This window comes from Nannobrachium achirus, assembly GCF_963921795.1.
Source record: "Nannobrachium achirus genome assembly, chromosome: 6".
Lineage (NCBI taxonomy): Eukaryota > Metazoa > Chordata > Actinopteri > Myctophiformes > Myctophidae > Nannobrachium > Nannobrachium achirus.
This window is the reverse complement of record NC_137815.1, coordinates 60,851,394-60,868,390: the sequence shown is the minus strand read 5'-3', so window position 1 is coordinate 60,868,390 and position 16,997 is coordinate 60,851,394. Positions and strand designations below refer to the sequence as shown.

The following is a 16,997-nucleotide window of genomic DNA, read 5'->3' as shown; positions in this document are numbered from 1 at the left end:
AGCCTACAGTACCTTTTGTGACCACACATGTTAAGGGAGGGGCGCTGTTGTTCAGGCCATGCACAATCACACACAAACCCACACACACACACACACACACACACACACACACACACACACGGGGGGGGGGGGGGGGGAGTGTGTGTGTGTGCAGGCGGGCAGGCGGGCGGGCGGGCGGGGCGGCGGGGGGGGGGGGGGTGGTTCTGGCCCTGTTACAGATGTTGTCCAAAATCATGCAGATCGGTACACAGTATCTCTGTAGCCGTTAAATGGAACGGGTATTTCTTACATTGATGCTCCTACATATTAGCATGCAAGCACCAGTTAAAGTTACTTTCCATCCCTCATATACTGTGTGCACAGTGCACATCCCATAATCCACACACTGCACATCATTTCGGAGCTCATATCTTTGAACGGGTAAGGGCTAGTTCTGATGACAAACCATCATCTCCACACAGGAGTGTATTTTTTTTTTCAGGTCTTTCAGTTCAAGTGTATCAAAAAAGCAACTGGGTTAAGGCAGCGGAAGCTTGTGATTTGCGGCGCAGAGGTGACGAAAGTCAGGGGGACGGAGATACACCTAAACTTAACCTTAAACTCAGTAAAACTAACGCTGGTGAATGATAACCTGGTGAAATGCTAACCTCCTGACGCTGGTGAAATGCTAACCTGCCAACGCTGGTGAATGCTAACCTAGTGAATGTTAAACTGGTCGGACCAATGGTGCTTAACACTTATGGTGCCAACCCAGAGTTTCCCCGAGTTTGTGTATAGATGTGCCAAGCCCGAGTTTCCAGAGTTGGCAGTTTTTTTTTGGCTTTCCCTACTCTCCTTAATTCCTACTTCCGGTTTCGGCATGATCGCGATCGCGAAACGCATGTTTGACTCCCAGAACAGCTCTCTCTTTCAAACATAGAAGCCATGTTTGTTTACATCTGAAGAAAACACTATAGCCTTTATCTTTTGAATGCCTGAACGAATTTCCAAGCAGATTTTTTTGTTTGTGCATTATCCGTGCACATTATTATTGTGCACATTAAAAGGTAAGAATTCTGGCAATGGAAGACATTGAAGATTTTAATGCTTGGCAGCAAGCAGGTTAACCCAGTTGCTTTTTTGATACACACGGACTGAAAGACCAGCAAATAACACTCTCCCATCTCCATTCTCCACACTTCATTCATTTATTTCACAAGATTTCTTGCCCAGTTAGGGAAATCACACTAACAGAATCCATATATGGCCAAGACAGATGGTCAAGAGAGATGGTGCGACCTCGCCCTTTAGGGCCCTTCAGTGTCTTACTGGTATAGAGTTAGTCTAGTATATGTACCAGTATGAAAATTCACCATACGGTATCTAGCAAAATACTGCAGTGTACTTTCACGGTATTAAATTAAATCATGTAAAATAAATTACAAAATAGTTTGTGACCGTAGGGAGCAGTTAGTATCAAAACCTCTGCCTCATGTCAGTCCAAAAAGTACAGAAGTACAGTTACACCCCCTGCAGTATCCCCGCAGACCCCCTAGGGGTCGTGGACCCCTTGTTGAAGACCCCTGATCTAAATCATAACCATTGTGTTACTATTCTATAGCTTTTCACTACAGTGACAGATTTTGACCAGCGAAAAAAATTGCATAACTTGCTGGAATGGCAATGGGAGTCTTGGGAGAGACTGTTTTCACATGCCCTCTTGGGAACAAAAGTTCTCGTATTGCCTGATAATAAGCCACCGTTTTCATTTTATTTGTTTCTTTTCTACGTGCGAGAGGTGACGGTAAGCATCCAAGACTGAAAGATCCATCGAAATAACATCCCTTTTTTCTCTCTCTCTCTCTCTCTCTCTCTCTCTCTCTCTCTCTCAATCATTTATTATCACAGGGACAAGGGGGTTAACAGGTGGATCTGGCAGATCTGTTTCTAGCCTAAAGTCTCAAGACATATCTTGAATGTCAAGTTTGTCAACTTAAATCGATCGTTCTTTTTTTAAACGGCCACTTATTCAATCATATTAAAAACAGCTGTGTGCTTGCCTGCAGGTCTTGCGAGCACTGTGAGCACTGAGCAGACAGTGTGCCTCTCTCTCGCTCTTCTCTCTCTCTCTGAGAGAGTTAGACTCTCACCCACCCTCTCCCTATAGACCGATTTCTCAGAGCGGCAACCATAACTGCGGTGTCAAGCGGCATCGCTTCGCTCAGCGACACCACAGCTACATGGCAGCGCTCTGGAGAAAGGTCTATAACGGAGCTAATCTGACTTACATTGTACTTAGACAAGCCATCCTCACTCAACATATGTATTCTCAGAGTTATGTCAACATTGCTTTGAAGCATTTTTGTCATTTGTTTTGGCAACAGGTATGTACAGGCAGCCTGTCACACACTCGCTCTCTTGTTGAAACAAAGAAATAACTTCTTCCACCGTTTCCCCAAGGATAAAGCCACCAGACAACTTTGGCTTGTTGCAGTGGGTTTGCCCGTTCTTACAACATTGACACGGGTAAAAAAAAAAATGCAGCGCTGTGCCCCCCACACCCCAGGTAAGACATAAGGACCAACATACATAAAATATATCGTCTGTACCATTGGTTCTAAAGGGGGCTCGGCAGCCCGAGCTTCTAGTTTTCATAAAATACCAAAGAAGTGTTTATTTTATTTTTTATTTACACATCGCCCAGTTCCACTGTGCTTTCTGCGGAGACGCGCATTTAACATAGAATGACAGACAAATAGAACGCAGTAGGCCTACTATGCAGGAAAAAAGGGAGAAAATACCAAAGAATAGTTTATTCTTTGCCAGACCCATGAAATGGGTAGGCCTACATAAGCAAATGTCGGTCTGTCCGGGTTTTCTATATAAAGGGTATATATGATGATGACATAATGATGACATGCCTACAAAAGGCATGATGTCATAAATGATGATGACAGACAGGGGGTCTGGCACAACCAGGTTGACCTGGTCTAGTTTTATTTTCACGTCGCCTGCTACCACTGTGCTTTCAGCGGAGACGCGCTTGACACAAGAGGTCTCCCACTCTCCCTCTCCCTTTTGCATCGCAAGCCTAGGACCAAGGGGGGCGTCAACTTTGTCCAAAACCTCAGCCGATTTAGTTCCTCGCATCTGTAACACAGAGAGTACCAAATGTAACGGGTAGGGATGGCCAACGGTTAACCGTTACCGTTAAACCGATAAGAAATTGGTTACCGGTAAGCACTAACGGTCAATTTTGACCGATAAAAAAGAAAAGAAAAAGGAAATCAACCCATGTGTCACACCAAAAGCCCCGTACACCAATATCTACGCAACATCAAGTCATCAACCATGCAACTATACGCGCTGTGGTCACACATTTCTGGGACACCAATGTCTGTGTAACATCCATGCATTCACGCAACTGCGAGTCTGCGACGCTGCTTGATTTTGGAGTCGTACACGCTGACTTGTTCAACAAATGCTCCGTCGTCGATTGGATTTTACAAAACAGACCCCCGTCACATTGAATCCCGTTAAGAAGAGCTTAAAACACAACTTTCTAATGTTACATGTTGACGACGTGAGGAACGCTAAAGTCGTCTTGGTTACAGAGTAGCCTAGGATATGCGAAAATAACACAGCTCAGAGTCACAAATTCAATGATCGCTGCATCAGCACACACAAAACACGGTCGAGAGAGAAGAAAATGAATGAAATGGACATCACGTTTAGCCGATTCAACCATTCCAAATGTCATACGATTGAAAGTTATTGCTCTACAAGCGAGCATCTCGCTGCGGCTGTTTTGTTAGGCGATAGCCAGGGAGTGCAGTCAGTGCACAGAATGTTAGAGAGGCATGGGCTGAAGGGCCTTTTGGTGGACAATTCTGTTGATAAAAGTTAAGGGCTCCAGCCCCCTTTGCTGTATGTGCGCACGTGCCTGGCGAAAGCGCATCACATTACAGATTGATCATTTCAATCCCACGGTTTCTTTGCAAAAACACATTTCTTTTTTTTTATCGCAAAAATAGCGCATTTTTGAACACATTTCCTTAACGGTTAACGGTTAATTAACTGATAAGGTCTTTCGATTATCGGTTAAGAAAACATCTCCATTTGGCCATCCCTAGTAACGGGTCCATTTGGTTCCATGTGTACACATCGTCTGTAGAATAAAAGACGATGGGTTGTTGTACTGAGCAATATTAGAAAGCTGTTTGATTAGACTCGCTATCCATGGACCCGATTTTACCACTGTAACCATGCATTCTAGCTTGCAGGAGTCATTTTCACATTGGTCAGATATAGCGCCACCACAGGCCGATTTTTTGCCAAACACAGATTTTGTCCAAATATCACACAAATTGGTACACATTGAGATCAAGACAGGTTTGTCAGATTTTTCATATTCCTTCCTGATTGTCAAAGATTATCTTCCAACGTTTGCAGGAGTGGCCTAATGCCTCAAATCATAAATGCAGTGTCCGATTGCTGTGAAACTTTGCACGCACATTCACACTAGACCACGGATGAAATTACACCCCCAATTTTTCAAATTGGGCTTTTATAGCGCCACCAGGAGGCAGCCTTTTGTAAAAGAAATATATATATTATTCCTGCATTTTTTGTCCAAACACCACGTAAATCGGTACACATTATCTCTATAGTCATGTGAACAAGATGGAGCTGTCCCATTTTTCATATTTCATCCTCATTGGCTTCTACTACCTGGCCTGGCAGAGATATGTACTCATTTTCTAGTTGAAACTAAGTTATACCTGTTAAACATTTTATTAAACATTAAAGATTATGTTTCCTGTGTGTGTCTTGTGCAGTGGTCTAATGCTGCGAGTTTACGCACCGTTTGTGCAGTGACAGTGATATTAACAGTCGGCTCTAACAATTCGCTGTATTTTGTCATTTTCGCCCAAATACTGTTCATCTCAAATTCTGTAGCTTTTTGTGTAAAACTTACCATTTATGCCATTTCATAAACTAAATGTGGGGAAAGGTCATGAGTCTACTTGAATTAATATTAATATATTTTTTAACTGTGAGTGAAATGAGTAAGATAGTGTTATATATATATATATATATATATATTTTTTTTTAATGGAGTTGCATTGCTCTGTGCATAATATGCTTGCAGATTATATGAGCATGCACAAAAATACAGTGGGCACCAAAATTCGTACACATTAAGAGTATTTTTTTCAATTTCTAAAATTGTACATTGCACACTAAAATGTAATTTGCGGAATGACATCTCTCTGATGAGTCACTGGCCAGGCGATGTGAAATGTCAGCTCGGCAATGAGAAAGCGTCTCTGCCTTTGTTTACATATTGACTGGCAATGTGTGGTCGTCCCGGATGAGAACAACACAACACATGATGACTTCCACTGGCATGATGATCTCACAAACTGGAAAAAGAGCAGTCACTGTCAAGCTGGTAAGAGGGTGTGGCATCATAATCAGTGAAGGTAAGAAGGGAAGACTTAAAGGACAAACAAAACAAAACTATTATTGGCTACAGGAGCGTGAAATCAGACATTACAGGCTGGCTGGTCCTTTAACCCGGTGTTTCTCAAACGTTCAAATTTCAAGGTCTCCCCTTAACTCTGACAAGGTACAAATGGAACCAAATGAACCTGTTACATTTGGTTCCATTTGTACACTGTCAGAGTTACAGACTTGTATGGGTCAATTTAGACCACCATAAAGCAATCCACAGTGTCCCTGGAATCCACTTGGAGAACCACTGCTTTAACCGCTTCCACTGCAATTTTAACACTAAAAGAAGTGTCCTTGCCTGTACTTTGTCCCCCCTTTCCCCTGTCTGTATGAGCTTCAGCGGAACACTTCAATGTGCCCCGCGAGGTCTTTTTACACAGTGGGACTATAGATAGAAGAGACCAGAGTGACTGAGTGAATGAGTAAGAGAGAGAGAGAGAGAGAGAGTGTGCACGGGGGATACAGGATTCTCATCCACCATCCATCTCATATTCTAATGCAGCCATTATGTTCTAAAAGAGGCTGCTCATCTATTCATTTTATGAGGCATTTGCAAAAAAAGATGACACTGCAAGAGGCCCCGTCCGAGTGATTAAAATTCTTTGAATTAGCCCTTCAATCACCGCATACAATTGTGGGTAAAGTACACAGAAATGCACTCAGAAGCCTCATCCAACTCTCCTCCATAATATGAAGTGAAGTGATTGATTTACTCATTTCTCATTCTGAGTTGTTTTCACTGGGAAGAATTGATTAGTCAACACATTAAAAGCTGGTATATCATGCGCCCCTATGCGCAACATGGAAAGGCTTTTAGAAAAATATCCAATAACTCATAACTGCTTATTGCTCAAACCGCACCATATTGATAGTGTTTAACAACAGGGGTTGTAAAATATCCAGCAAAAGGCTGTAAATCATGAAAGAAATAAATGGTAAACAGTGGTGAGTCGGGAGCCAGGCAACAGGGTGACACGATGCACAAACAGCCAAGTTGGCGCTTTGAAGTCACTTGTCAGTGTCACTCTATTACGCAAAGAAAAAAATCACAGTCAGTACTTTTAGGCCAGGTTCACGTTTTGGAGAAATGTTGCAATAATATCCGAGTATCTAGACCGGGATAGTGGGCTTGCTTATTAAAGGAAAGGAAAAGTTTATATATTTCTTTCCACGTAGATCAAGAACAGAGGAAAACAGATGAAAAGTATTGCCTCTGTTTCAAAGAAACAAAAAAGGTGAAATAATTTAGTTTTTTTACTTTGTAATGTAGACCTATTAAAGGCTTAAGGGAAAAGTCAAAGAGTCACCATGGAACATTTTGGTATTTTGAGTCAACAAAAACAAAAGTAGATGACTTCAAAAACCAAATGTGGGCACCATTTCAAAATGCCAAAACAATAATGAACGAGTGTGGGTTTTCTTTTTTCTCCCTTGTTTTAATCTAGTCAGCAAACATGGCACATAGTTGGCTATAGTTTCTGGCTTCAACACATAATTCCCTCTCGGGCAGAAATCTATTGACCGAAATGATAAACAAAAAAATAGCACCTGTGAAAATAACCATCTCCAAGTGAGTGGTTTGGGAATGGAGCCCCACCCTGTTTACAGCGCCGAGAACAAAAACAAACTCTCTCCATGGAGTTCGGGCAAATGCAAGTCACACGCTCCAACCAATACAGGCAAACAACAACAATATCTGAAGCTCTACAGGGAGACCAGGCATTCAGACAACAGAAGCTCTCACACAAACAAGGTGTATGTGTGTGTGTCTGTGTGTACAGTGTGTGCGTGTGTGTGTGTGTGTGTGTGTGTGTGTGTGTGTGTGTGTGTGTGTGTGTGTGTGTGTGTGTGTGTGTGTGTGTGTGTGTGTGTGTGTGCGCTTGCGCGCGCATGCATATGAGTGAGTGCGTGCATGCGCATGCGTACGTGTGTGCGTGAATCAAGAGAACCAGAGAAGTGTGAGGGAAAGTGCAGGTGTGTGCGTTAGGGCTGTCACAATTATTACATAATCGTCTAATCTTGATTATATGACATTATCGCAATTATTTTGTCATAATCGTCATAATCGTGAATGTTGAAAAATGTCAGAAATAGTGGAAATAGCAGATCTACAAGCTCACAACGCGTCGCATTGCGACGCGTTGTGAGCTTGTAGATCGGCTATTTCCAATATCAATGTTATTTGTTAAGTAGTAAGTTGTCAAATATGTCAGTAATGTATTTGTGTATTTAGGTTATGTGTCATATCTACCATATACAACTTCAAAGCCTAAAAGCCAAACAGAAATGTAATTATCAACGACAAATACACAATTAAATCGTTAATCGCCAATTATTTGAGTGACAATTAATCGTCATGTAAAATGTCATATCGTGACAGCCCTATGTGTGATGCTGAAACAGAGTAAGAAAAATAATGCTACCCACTCCCCCAGCATCAGGTCAAGTGAATCATGGAGAGCAAAGGGAAGACACCGCCGTCGCCCACGATGGGCAGCAGAAAAGCACAGCGGTGTGACTTCACCGCGCCAGAGTGGGTACGTTCGGTACACTCACCCTCAATGTCCAGGGGACTCTGAATGAAGAGGTAATGAATCTCACTTAACAAGGCCATTATCAGTGGAGGAACTGGTGCACTGTCGCGAGGGAGTCCAAATCATCCACGTCTTTCACATCCACCACTAGTCTTCTACGGTTAGTCGGTTACACGAGGCAATGTACAGTATGAACGCTACCACACTCATGTCATGTGAAAGAATCATGTATATCGTCGTTGTCGGATGAAAACCTTGTATGTCCAAAACCGTTCGTTTTGCATTTATCATTTTAAAAATGATTTAAACTAGTGAAAACAGCCCATCTACAAGCACACAACGCCTCGCACCGTGAGGCGTTGTGTGCTTGTAGATCGGCTGTTTTCACTACTTTTGTGCGACGGCCTTGTACGATGAAGCAGGGCTTTACTTTGCGAAAGAACGTACAAATTTGAAACTTGGAGATACGAGGTTTACACCCTACAACGACGATATATAAAACCATTATTCTACTTGCAGGAGTCCGGATATAACACAGGTAAACAACCTACTGCACCTACAGTAAGGGGACACTGAACTAATGAGGCATCAATTAAGTTTTGGTCAAGTAGCAATCGCAATCACCTGAACACTTTAATTAAATTGTGTGACTCCACACTCATTAGCATTTAGTTTCCTCTCCTAGAGCATTGCATCTTGGGTAATAATTAATTACTGTTTCCCAATTACCACCCAGCTGGAAATATATATCAAATAAACAAGGAACAACCTGTCAATTAGGCACAGCCTTCATAATAGTATAATAATAATGTTTTATTTTAATATAATGTAAGGTTATACTTATACTACAAAGTGAATCATTTGTGCATCAACACAATGCATCACGGTACAATGTGTCATGAACTTAGCTATGCTATTTATTCCTCTCTTTTTGAATGTATTTAGAAATATTCTGTTTCTTTTTTGAACATTTCTGCCCATGACATGCCCAAAACAGGGATGCCATAGGGTTAACATGGTTAACTGCAAAGGCAGAAAGAATGGTTACATTAGGCAATCTGTCAACAGAATTTGCATTGCTGCTCTCTCTCTCCCGGTCTCCATTGCTCTCCCTTGCTTCTTCCTGGAGCCCACAGCGCTCCCGGCTCAGATCTCAGCACTCTGATGGCTTATCACATAGTGAGCAGCAGGGCTAAGCTGGAGCCATGCGCCCCAAAGACGTGATCAAAGCACACCAAATTTGCACCCGGCACCGATGACGGAGGAGCGAGCCCTGTCATGTGACGCTGCTTGTCAGGGTGGTGCTGCTGCCAACTGAAAACAGCACAGAGGCAAAGAAGGACGCGGCGGGTCTCCTGGAGTTACTTTGGCCTTATTACACGGCACTGCGTACTACTAGGGCATTCACCAAATATTCGAATATTCATTTCAAATATCAAAGTCACTATTCGACGTTTTTCACCGAAGTCGAATATTCGCGTATTTTTATTTTTGTATTGTAAAATATATAGTTTATAAAGCTTGGCTAGATAGGAAGTCATAAGAATGAGTTGTCAATGCCCCTGGTGGATGAATTAGTTAATGCTCTATACCAGGGGTTCTCAAACCTTTTTTAGGCCGTGACCCCCAAAATAAACATATTTGAACTGGGGACCCCCACCCTGACAAGCACTTGGAATGTAGGTGTTACATTTAATGTGACTCGGTTACGCAGTTAAATATTGTGAAAATAGCTACATGCATAATCTACATGCTCACAACGCCTCACAGCGCAATGTTCGCCTCTTGCTTACTTAATATTTGACAGTTTGGCCAGTCCTGTCGAATATTCGACTATTCGAATACTTTGAGGTCGAATAATTCGAATACTAAAAATCACTATTTGTGAATGCCCTACTGCGTACACCGTGGTAAAGCAGGCTGCATAGTGTCTGCGACGACTGTGAGGATTCTGATTTTCAAAGGTGAAATTCTCTAATGTTGGAGTTTACAGCATGCAGCAGAGCTAACGTGATTTCGGTAACAGTCAAATTCCAACACTAGCGACCTCAGGAAGCCACCAGCCACCACCAGGTTAATATTCTTGCCCTTGCTTTTGATAAATGTAAAGCAAATTGACTGGGTATGGTCACAGACAATAAACCAGTAAGACTCCCTAATCGGGAGATTAAGTGACCGTCACGTCGCATACACAAACTTTAGAAGGCAATCGTAGCCAATCAGGAAAGAATATGGGAAATGGGACAGATCCATGTTGATGACATGACTTTAGAGATACTGTGTACCGCTTTGCATGATTTTAGGGCAAAATCTGTAGGAGCAGTGTCCAAAAATGTGTTTTGCTCAAATCGGCCTGATGGTGGCGCTAGAAGAGGGCCATGTGAGATATCAGGGGCGGAGGTTGTGATTTGCGGGGTCAAGGGTCTGAGGGAGTGGAGGAAGTTGCTCAGGATAAGGAAATCTGGAGGTCTCAGTTGGAACTGTTGCCCCCGCGACCCGATTCCGGATAAGCGGTTGAAGATGGATGGATGGATGGATGAAGGGTCATGGATCCGTTTCTACATTTACTATAAAAGATTGCATTTTTAAAAAATATTAAAATAGCAGATCAACTATTTTCACTATTCTTGAAATGGGGATTAAGTGGTTAATTCATAAAGTATTTGTTGTAAGTTTGTGTGTCCCACGTTTGTGTGTGTGAGACGCCATTATTCCTCTGGGTCTTGAGCTGAAGAGGTTGCTATAGACAACAGGTGTAGCAAATACACATCGTCATAGACTGAGCATCAGGGCATCCTGATTCTAAGCCTCCGGTGTCCCTTTCTTGCTCTTTATGTGAACTCTTGGCCTGTTCCCAAAGTACAGAACTACCACTAAGTACACTATATGGCCCACTACACAGTAAAATCATGAGTGGTAAAACTCTCAGAGTGTAAACACAGACACATAAGAGTTAACTCAGCACTCAGGATTGTGTAGTAAGTTGTGTAGTAACAACATATCTCAGTACATTTTCTAAAAAAAGACAGATGACGGTAAATCCTGATAAATATTCCCTTAAAATGTGTCCATGTATATGGGTTTTGTCATGACCAAACCCACCCAGACCCAACGTATAAAAAGACTGGACAACAGCTGATCAAAACAGGTGCAGAGGTTTAGGCTGGCAGCTGAGCACATATTGGAGCATATGTTTGGACCTCAGACGTCAGTCTGGAAATGTTTGTAGCTTACCTTCGACGTACCCCGAAGAGATGCCAAGCTGTGCTGCTCAGGAAATTCAGATTTCAAGTTGCTATATGCTAAGAGGCTCTCGCAACAACCCTGGAAAGTGAGCAATGAATCACACATAACTGCAAGTACTTTGAAGTTATTAGCAATTTTGTTAGACAACAACCAAGTTACACCAGAGAACCAACCAAATAATATCAACTTGTAATCTAAAAGTCAAATAAAAATAAAAGCTAAAATATTTTCTTCTTGCCCATGGTTTAAAGAAAATATATGATAAGTTGTTTGTAAACAGAAAGTGAATAGTAAATGTGATGTGTTTTACTTCCATTTAGGGGAAACTGAATGTGAAATTCACAACTACGCAGTTGTTAAAAGATGCTTTTCAGTTTCATTCGTTTATTGGTTTGGTCAATGTATTTTTTTCCAAGTTGACATACAAATCGATTATTACAATGAGTAACACATCCTGTGAGTAATGTTATGAAATATTACTTTCATGAGTAATGATGTAATAACAACATTATAACAGTTAGTATGTAAAGTAATGCAATACTTTGAGATTTTTTTCAAAGCTTGTAATGAATTCAAGCACACTACTAATGACAACACAATTCGTCTCTCCCATTAGCTTTTTGGAGTTTTAGTAGATTTTTCTATACATAAACCGATTTTTCTATACATAAACCATGTACCAATAGAGGGTGCTGCTGCAGCTTCTGAGTTGTTTGTGTTGTGGCAAACTATTCCATTTAGCCTACCATCTTCCAATTCCAAGAATTGTGTTATTTAATAATTATGCCTAGTGTTTTTGTGCTTCAAGTAATGCACAAGTAATGTAGGCCTGATCCATTAATTAGCGTAGCAAGTAATATTGTGTTATTACTTTTAACTTAAAGTAATACGTAATATGTAATGCATTACATTCTGAAAGTAACTTCCCCAACACTGTCAGTATGAGGCTTATCTCTGATAAAGTGTAGTGATATTCTAGGTAGGGCCCTGACTTTGGACCCTATAGGACGGAGAAAAAAGAAAAACCTCCATCCTTCGGACTGATCCCTCTCAGCTGTCAACCTCACAGCCGGTAAAGTGGGATCTGTGACAACCAACTCAATTCAACATCTAATCTGAGCCCTAATCCAATCAGACAGACCCTGTAGCCTACGGGTTGTAGCAAAATGATGATACACCACCCCATACGCTCAAAAATACAACTTTACAGTGGCTACATGGCCAGTAACTTTACAACCATCAGCCCTGACAGAGAATCATCAATTAGTTATTTATAACTACATTCAATATATTAACCATCTTATTTCCTCAATTAAACGGTTCACAATGTTATACAATAACATTACACGAGGTGATTGATTGAACAATCTCAACCATTTTGATAAGTGAGTTGCATTGACTATTAGTATGACAATGACATGCCTATTGTTTCAACTTGTTTATTTATTTCACATTTCTCACCTTGACCTTATAGGCCATATTGAATTTAAACAATATGTCATCATATCTGAGTGGGATTCATTTGAAACTCGCGCCAGGGTTTACTCGAGTTGAAAATGCTCAATACACAAGCATACTGTACATCTCAATCTCAGTGTTAAATTAGGTACATTTCAATACAACCACTCCTTACTGCAATACTGACTTCAGTGCTGATACACTGTAGATGGAATGGAATCATAATTTAGTCTTACCCTCAAATTATTTACTCTAGGTTATCTCTTTCAATCTGTTTTTTTAAAGGTCATCAGCAAAGAGAGAGAGATAAATATATCAGATATTTTCCTACACTGTTCTCAAGTGTCAAACAAGCATTCACACAAATCAGTTTTTTTTATTCTCTGTGTACTCACACTAGAATCCAAGGTGAAATACAATGAGGTTGATTCACAAAAGCCAAAGACTGGCGTTTAGAAAACAGGCATCACAAAGGAAACTTGAACAGATTAATCTTTTTGGCGTGGGCAGTGGAACTGTTGCCAACGGCTACATATTGATGATGTGGCTTGTGCCGTAAAGTACAAATATTTTGCTGAATAACACACCCTGCAGTTTAATTAGGTAAATTAATCTATCTTTCATTAAGATGAGAATGAATTCCCTCTGTGTCCTATGTTCTACCCATCAGGCAACTAAACTAAACGAGACTCTTCAACCACTAAAAGGAAAACATAACCTGTCCTACACTAACAAAGATGGACAAACAAGAGAATAGAGATACGTATCCTACATACAGTTCAAAGACGCAGACATGCATAATCCGACAAAAACACATTTTTTATGAGAGCAGATCGTGTGCATCCCAGCGCTGTATTTCTAAAACACAGCGCAGCGGCAGTCAAATGCATATTGGAGGAGAGTTTAATTGATTGTAATTGCATGCTACCCCACTTCCTCCTCCCGTAGACACATGACATTTTTGTCAGTGTCCCAGCCTTTATTAAGGACAGATGACAGTGGAAGACAGTAATTAATGGCTGCATGAGTAAATGGTTGTCCTGAGCATGTGCGGTCTCCATGGAGACCAAGGAGCTGCACAATGCTCACCTGAGGCTGTCCACTCTCTGACCAATGGGCGTCCTCCGTTGGCACGGAGCGCACAGTGTGCCTGGGCATGGCACAGAGGCAGAGCAGCTGCCTGGGCACACCACAGGAGGCGGGACACACTAACCTTTACCCTGCAAATATTGTTGTGTGCCTTTCTTTTGTTATCACTTCTCAATTCATGTACCGCTACTACACACTAATAACAATGCAGCGATCATATGTACACTGCACTGTTCCTCGTTGGGATAGACAAATTGCCAACAAATTCATGTGTCGGACTTTCAGTTTGCTTTGTAAAAAATACAAAATGAAAAAAACATTACAGACAACCTGACTAAAGGCATCTTTGCGTCAAATTAAGAACAAACAACACAAAGAAGTGACAGCAAGCCAGCAAATGAATCAGAAAACTACACAATATAGTAAAGTGCAGATGCAGAAGCTCATTCCCACACTGGGACAAAAATATCTCTTCTTATCGTTCAGTTGCTACTAGCGAGGGTGCACAGAGGCAGTTTACAGTCTCCCCATACCCGGCACATTTCAATATGTGTTCACAAATACTGAGCGGTCAGATGAAAGAGGGGGCCGCTCCACTCAGGGATGGGAGTCCTCCTCAGACTGAATGCAAGAGTGACTGATTAGTTTCTTCTCCATTTGGCCATAGCTCTCCACGTAGAGAGCCTTAACAAAAGCCTGTAGTCATATCTCTTTGAGGACCAACTAGAAATAAGAGACTTTTCCAAACAACATCACATCGCAGATTGCAAATCTTAAGATTTATTCAGTCAGTAAGCCAGGCATAAGTTTTGCCTGTCTAAAACCAGACAGACTGGACAGTGTTTGTTTGTTCTCATCATGCTCACTTGCCATAAGTTGAAGAATCGGGCAGGGGCAAGAGAATAAAAAAGGCTGGGACCTCTGCTGCATACACAGGCTGTGTCAAACACTGTGGCTGGAAAAGTTGCAAAGAAAGTTCACCCTGTGCTTTAAAACCTGGGTCAGCATTTGCGAAGGTCCATTTCTGCATAAGTGAGCACACAAAACCCTGTGCCTGTTCAAATAGTCTGCCGCTCTCTCTCTCTCTGTCTCAGGCAGCTCATGACAACAGCCCAGCAGCAGCACTGTTTGATCTCCAATGTTTTCCTTAATCTGGGTTGTCAAGGTTCGCTTGTTGGAGACTGTTTACTTTACTTCTCCTACAAAAAAAAAGTGTTTTTTTTTTCCTTTCCTTTTTTCCCCCGCAGACAATGACTAATCTCAAGAAGACTAAGGAGAAGGTGGCAATGACGGCAAGAGCTGTTAAAGCTGCAGTTGCCTTTTCATTTAATTTTCATGATGGTTTTCTTTTTTTCTCACATTGTTTCCATCTGAAGGTTTGACCGAGTCAATAGAAATAGAAATAAAAATGAACACTGAACTCAGTGTAGCTGTCTGCTCATAGGTGTACTCTCTATCACTAAAAACTAATTTGTGCGCCATTCCTCGTGTTTGAAACAAAGTGTGCTAAATGTAAACTAAAACACTGTAAGCATTTCAGAATATGCAATAATTTCTATAATAATAATTATCATTATTACACTAATAAAAACATTGCATTAAAAATTAAACAATGTTGATAAATGGAACACTGCATGTTCATAAATGTACAACTAATTTGTGTGTCGTGGTTGTTTAGTTTGATTTATATCCTTTTTTTTAATGAAATGTCAAAAATGTTGCATAGATGCTAAAATGTTCATACGTTAATTAAAGTGGTTTAACTTTAAACTTTGTTTTCTTCGATGCAAAACTACACCTCTTGCAATCATCTGTACAGTACAACAAATTTGGTTGGATTTTCACATTCCAATAACTGGGATGTAATTCAAAATAGCAAAAATTCAACTCTGCTCTGCTTTTTTTTTACAAATAGTAATTATATGCTCTGTACCTTCATCCTATTTACCAGCATGGCCCTAACTATTAACAGAATTACTATTTTCCACAACCATGCAAGAGCACATAAAGCCACATATTATTCAAACTTCAATCAGAAATCCACTGAATAGGCTCTCCTATAGTGGAATGAAAGCATGGTCTTACAACTTTTAAGAAGATTATGTTAATCACAGTATGATTAATCTATAGTAAATAACCATGTAAGTAATAAGTTAATTCTGAAAACCAATATCTACTTTAAATTCAGCAGAGAGTTGTCATAATAAACACAGACTAGACATAGTAGACATAGGCATACAGCCCACCACACCAAAAATGTGTTTTAAGAACTTCAACATCAAAGCAAATAACGGGCAGTCAAATAAATAAGTGTGTAAACTGTAACTGCTTGCATGTAACAAAACTGAAATATCGTTACACTTAATCAGAGATGACGCTGGTCATTGTAATGTCTTTTATGTAGTAAAGACTTTGAACGACATAAGGTAGCACGTGGGGAGAAACCCCTTCCCTGACTGCGTTCCAAAGAAATCACGGCACACAAACTTTCACCATACTGTACTTAGAAAGTTTCGCGTGCTATCCTACTCTTACTACTACCTTCTAATAAACGTCGTTTTATCCAACCGTAGCCTATATATGCCCAATATATGCGTTCTATAGAATTGACATAAACAGAGAAATGCTTTAATCAAAGGGTATTTGTAACCGGGGGGAGGTGGTGTTGGTGGTGGTTGGGGGGGTCGCGAGTAACAACTAGAGGAGCAACTTTCCAAAAAAGTAGATGATGGCATCATGTCTCTTTTCCCTTCACACCGCCGAGCCCTCACCGCTCTAAAACGGGATTATTACACAGTAACTAGCAGACAGTCCTCGCCAACATAACTACAGGTGTTGTTTTATTTGTTTATTTCGCCGTTGGTTGGAAAGAAAAAAGAAAGAAAGCGAGAAAAAAAACAGCAGCAAACAAAGCCAAAAACTCCATGTGTGTGTGTGCAAAGTGTGACAGGCAGCATAACAAGCGAGAGAACATTGTCGTGTTGTAAAAAACTTACCAGAATGAATCGAACACACAACGGTGCGACGGTGGGGTGAGAGCGCACGCGGAGGACACAATTCGCTTATAGAGAGCAGCAGAGAGATGATAATCAACTGCGTGCACGCGTAGAGCTTGTGTACCGAGAAACACATGCAACAATCACACTGTAAATACTAACAAGCCATATTACTCCG

General features: G+C 41.0%; 1 long non-coding RNA gene across 1 annotated transcript in view; it reads right to left on the bottom strand.

Annotated features, from left to right (window-relative positions):
• The window catches only part of LOC308287553, a 142,084-nt gene extending 125,087 nt beyond the window's left edge, over positions 1–16,997 (bottom strand). Inside the window, exon 1 of the long non-coding RNA XR_013962143.1 lies at positions 16,820–16,997. This is a non-coding gene — a long non-coding RNA (uncharacterized lncRNA). The remainder of the gene's footprint in view (positions 1–16,819) is intronic.